This window comes from Monopterus albus, unplaced genomic scaffold (genome assembly GCF_001952655.1).
Source record: "Monopterus albus unplaced genomic scaffold, M_albus_1.0 scaffold272.1, whole genome shotgun sequence".
In the NCBI taxonomy this organism is placed as follows: domain Eukaryota; kingdom Metazoa; phylum Chordata; class Actinopteri; order Synbranchiformes; family Synbranchidae; genus Monopterus; species Monopterus albus.
In genome coordinates this window covers 544,091-549,754 of record NW_018128152.1, presented here as the reverse complement: position 1 = coordinate 549,754, position 5,664 = coordinate 544,091, and positions in this window count along the sequence as shown.

Sequence of the window (5,664 nt, the reverse complement as noted above, 5' to 3'; positions counted from 1 at the left end):
ATCACGACCCCTGCCTGTGATTGTTCCACCAAGGCTGCAGCCCAGGTCCCAGCCGGTCCTCCAGCAGCCGCTGCAGCCTCTCCGGTCTCCTGCCTGGCCCCGTGGCCGCCCTCCCGAGCGGCCTCCCTAGACTCATGTCTGGCACCCTATTTTCCAGGGTTGCCCCGTGGACTAGGACTATGTTTTTAGGGTGGTTTTGTCATTGTTGTGGTCCCTGTGGTTGTCTTGTTTTTTGGGGTTTTGTTTTTTCTTTGTGCCCTCCTTCCTGGCCCCCTCCTCCCTCCCTGCTTGGTCCTGTTTTGGTTTGGGTTTGGGTTTGGATGTCTGGGAGCCATCCTTGTGGGGGGGGTACTGTCATGATTCAGTTCCGCTGCTTCCTGTTGTGCTTTTATTTTGACGTTACTTCCTGTTTTGCTTCACAACAGTTTCAGTCTTTTTACTTTCATCATCACTCACATTAGTTTCACCTGCTCCTGATTGTTTACACCTGTTTTTCACCACATTATAAGCAGCCTTCCCTCACTAATCCCTTGCCAGATTGTTCTAGACTCCAACTCTGACTCTCCAACATTTTTTGGTTTTGGTATTTAGTGTTTTGACCCGGATCGTATACTTTGACAATTCTGTTCTGCCTTGCCCTCTTGTTTCGGACTGCTTCCCTGTGTATGATTTATCGGACTTCCCTTTGGACAATGCATTTTGGATTCCTTTGCTGTATGCATTTGCTGGTTCTAACCTTGGACTGTTATACCAACCTGTAAGTGTGTTTTGTGTTACACTGTCTTGTCTTGTTTTTCTGTTCAGCGTTAGTACTCTTATTAAAGAGACGGTTTTGTTTTATGTATCCTTGTCTGGCCTTTTAATTGAGTTCACCACAACGTTATCCGCAGCGTCACACGCCTAACCTGACAAACAGACTGTAATTTTAAACAAGGAAAAGGATCAGCTCTATTCTGTCTGATACCAATCCTGTGAAAAAAATCCCCAGATCTGCACCAATTGGATCAGGAAATCTCTAATTTGTATGTCAGTTGGCAAAAACTTTATTTTTATTTTCAAAGACCATGAATCAAGGATCTGGAGGATTTAATCAAATCTCAAGATATTTTATTCAACATATTGCAGATGCTAAAGATGCTCTAACTGCTGTTTCATGGCAACTCTAAATGAGTGGCCTACACACTTTCAAAAACCTGAAGTACAAGAAAACCTATTAAAGCTGAGGACATGACAAAATAAACTAAATGGCCCCTCTCCGCTCTGCTGTTTGCAGTAATCAGGTATACTAAATGATGATGCAGTGAGAACAGGCCAAAGATCCATGCACACAAGCATCAGTAGTCACTGGAGACCATCCAAGCTCCTCTCTCTATCTGTGCCCAGACCCTCTTCGTTCACCTTCACACTTGTCAGCTGTGACCTTCACTTCAAGTCATGTCTGTCTCATTTAAAGGATCCCAAGCTACAAAGAAGATTGCAACAGACAACAAGCGGAGAAGCCTGCTATTATAATAACTAACACTGGCAAAAGAGCAGGTGCCACAGGAGGAGGTATATATTTAGAAAAACAGAAGGAGATGAAGAACTTTATATCACTTTTAGAAATACCACAGTTTATACCAAAGTGGTTAGTAAGTGTGTTGCTGCTGCACAATGACCAGAGGAAGTGGAGAAAAGTACAAGGCCTGAGGTTAGTGCACGTCCGGGAATAAGAATAATCACCTTTATTAGTCAAGTATGTTACACACAAGGAATTTTTTTCCAGTACAGAACCGAGGGAGCCATCTGCGGCATCAACTCAGCTGATGGCTATAACCGTCAGGGGGAGTTCAGTGTCTTGCCCAAGGACACTTCAACATGTGGACTGTAGGCACCAAGATTCAAACCTTCAATCTTCCAGTTTGGAGATGGCTGCTCTACCCACCACACTGTCACCTACTCCTGTACAGGGACGTGCTGTTTTAACTGGCTGGGTCTAACCTACAAGCAGCCGGCCAGTGAATGATCAACTCATCTAAAAACACAAACGCGTTGCATGTCTGTTGATGCCTTGTTTCTGTATAGAATTATTGTTTGGCTGGTGAAGTTACTGTGTCTGCATTATGCCAGTTAAAATGTGGTGTTTCTCAATTACCCACTTTGTTTAGAGTGTGATAAATCTCTTTTCATCAGTACATATACCATTCTTTACCTATCTATGGAGGTGAAATTCAAATTAATTAATGCTGTTATGGTTTGTTGTGCTGTCCACTTTCATATTCTGTTTCAAACATGTCAGGTATTATGTGAGTTGTCATTGTCAAAAACGTAGCTTATGTATCACTGTTGTTGTTTATGCATTGTCCTGGCTTCCTGACTGGTGTGTCAAAAAGTGTTCCCGTCGAGATGTGTTTCCCCTGTTCACAACTCAGTTTCATGCAGCGACCCCCTCAGTGGTTGTGGTCAGGAAAATGTTAGGATTCGGGTTAGGGGAAACGCATCTCGATGGGAAAAATGATTGATTTCAACCCAACACTGGCAGCAGGAGGTGTGCATGTTCATGAACTATCCTCTCACTTTTAGGAAGAGGCTCTTGGGTTTTATCATTCTGAAATAATTACAGACTATTTGGCATCATGATGGGTGCAAAGCTAATCTAGAGGTATGCAAGATTATACATGAAATGGCTGGAAATGAGCATGCCTTGGGTATTTTAAGTGCATGTAAACACAGTCACTGAGTGTGCATGCATCAGAGAGCATTGTGATCCTTATTTAATTTAAGCATATGGTAGTAAATCCTCTCAGTGCCAAAGATCTGATGCAATACAATGCAAAATTGTTTACTTAACAGAGGTGAGTCACTACTGTAGTGAGCACTGAGGCTGGATTCAGGCAAACATTTGCCCTATGTTAACACAATGCAAGGGTCTGTGTTTGTGGGTTTGTACAGGATGTGTCACCTGGGCATGTACAGGTCCCAGTCTTGTTGTGACAACAAGACCCCATTCCCCTGTTCCCATTTCCAGTGCACTAACCTAAACAATAGACGCCAGCTGCAGCTGAGAGAGTACCATCATTTGGCTAATGAACACCGCCTGGACTTAACCCAGTTTCAATAATATTTCAGGTTTCAAAAGGACCTGGTGTGCTGGACTCTTCTGTCACAATCGACAATTACTTTTTGCTTTGGATTTTAATTTTAGCACATTTTTGCTGTTTCACTCTGCCCTCACCTGCCCCAGCTTGACTAAGCTTTTGGTCCTCATCTCAACACTGTGACATCTTCAGTAGCATCACTGGACCTGGAACATGGTGTGGGTTCGCAGAAACTCTCCAGGGGAACCACTGGAATTGGTATTGGTTTGGTCTCTGGGCTACTGGATAGGAAGACACACCGGCCAGACTGTCAGCATAAATAGAAGTAGAAAATACTAACCTGAAGTTCTAACCAGACCAGTAACATGCCCAGTGGCTGTAAAGTACGTATATGTACTCCATAGCAGGGGCCTACAGTTCAGAAAATGCCATAGTGATGGTGGTGAGTTTCTCTACAGTTTCCAGATTAACAGCAGAATGCAACACTGCTTTATATTAAAGAAGATCCTTTTGCTTCATTGTTCAGATCTGCCACTTACATGATTGGCCAGTGCAGTGCCTTGCCCAGTGATGTCAAGCCACATTGCAGAAAAAGTTCAGTCATGAGGTACTTAACAACAGTACTACAGGTGAACATATACAAAGTTCCAATTCAGACTGTCTTTAGTTCAGTGGTACAGTACAGTACACTGAGCTCTCAAAAACAGGCCTGCTACATTACATTAATTTTTCAATTGCTATGAATGTGTCTAACTTCAGCTCTTTCTGCAAGTTATTCCATGACCAAGATGCATAGTAGGAAAAAAGCAGTTTTCCTCACATCTGTAAAAACTCCAGCTACATTAAGAAGTAACCAAATGGTTGCAGAGTGCACCTGGTAACCATGAGAGCTGAGATAGAAAAGGGTGTAAAGATAAGTTGGATGTTAACCCAGTATTGCTTTTTGGATTAAAAAAATATACTAGAGCTGCTGTCTAACAATGATCAGTGATGTCCATCCCACTATCAAAAATAATGCAGTGGAGAGTGAGAGATTGTGCATTTGCAATGAAACGCCCTGCATGGTACACTGAATCAAGGCTCTGTAAAATGGAGGTGGTGGCATGCATATACAGTATGATATATCACCATAATCAGTCACAAACAGAAAGGTAATTTCCACAGGGTTTTTCGAAGCATTGAAAGTAAAACTAGATGTACAGTATTTGTAAAATAAAAGCCAGTCTTCACCCTAGTTTACTAACTAAATTAGCAGTAGTTATACTGAATATTGCAACCACCTAAATTATTCACAAGAACCTAATTAAAATTAAGAATACTCCTCTTATAGAACAAAATAACAGGACAATCAAATGTGGATTATTAAATATCAGATTTCTCTCATCTAAATCTGTTTGTTAATGTATCTGTTCATCTGTAAAGGAACAGTTGGGAGATGTTTATTTCCTTATGGTATAAATGTATCTTCACAACAAATCTTCAGTATAACGTTTGGTGTCATTAGGCATGCTTTTGGCCAGCCTCAGCTTTACTAGGCTTGCAAACATCTTTGCAGTGGGAAATCTCAGTTGACATATTCCTAAACAGAGTTATAACTCATTTGAAAGCCTCACTCTGAATCTCTCACACCCAAACTGGAGAACTCAAGAGCCTGACAATACTGTTACCAAACGTAAGCAAGTTATTCCATCATTATTTACTTCAGTGCCATGTGCCAGCACAGTGCAGGGCACCCATCGTAGCTCTGCATACACAAACTGGGTTCATTCCATGGGCTCTCTCTCTCTCTCTCTCTCTCTCTCTCTCTCTCTCTGTCTGTCTGTCTGTCTGTCTGTCTGTCTGTCTGTCTGTCTGTCTGTCTGTCTGTCTGTCTGTCTGTCTGTCTGTCTGTCTGTCTGTCTGTCTGTCTGTCTGTCTGTCTGTGTGAACGATAGCATTAATCCCTGGTAGGCTAGTGGTTAAGGCACAGTGCTTTCGCCGCCGCGGCCCAGGTTCGAATCAGGTTTGCGTCAGGAAGGGCATCCGGCGTAAAACACGTGCCAAATGTCAACATGCAAGTTGTCAGTGTGACGATTCATTGTGGTGACCCCTAAACGGGAAAAGCCGAAAGTGACTTTCTTTCTAGCATTAGGTAACAACAGCTTTCGAACTAAAACCAAAATTCCCAAGCTGTTTAAGTAGCAGTTCATGGTCCACTAAGTCAAACCCCTTAGACAGACCCACAAATAAGGCAGCAGAATGTTGTCTTCTGTCCAAAGAACTAAAATGACCATTTGCAACAGCCATAGCAGCAGTGATGGTGCCGTGACCAGTTCTAAAGCCAGAATGAAAATCACTTAAAATATTATTGTCAAGCAAAACTCGTTTCAACTCCAAATACTTACACTCATGTGTTATAACTGAACAAAAAGTGTTTCAAAGTACTTAGAATGGTGTTCTCCTGTTATACAATATGTGGACCAGAGCTAGCACCTGTGTGCTATCATGAAGCATGTCATCGAGTGCAGTATCTTTACCCTTTTGTGTTGAAATAAATTGAAATAAAGCAAATGTTTATGGATTGATATTGCTTTTAACTAGTTAAATA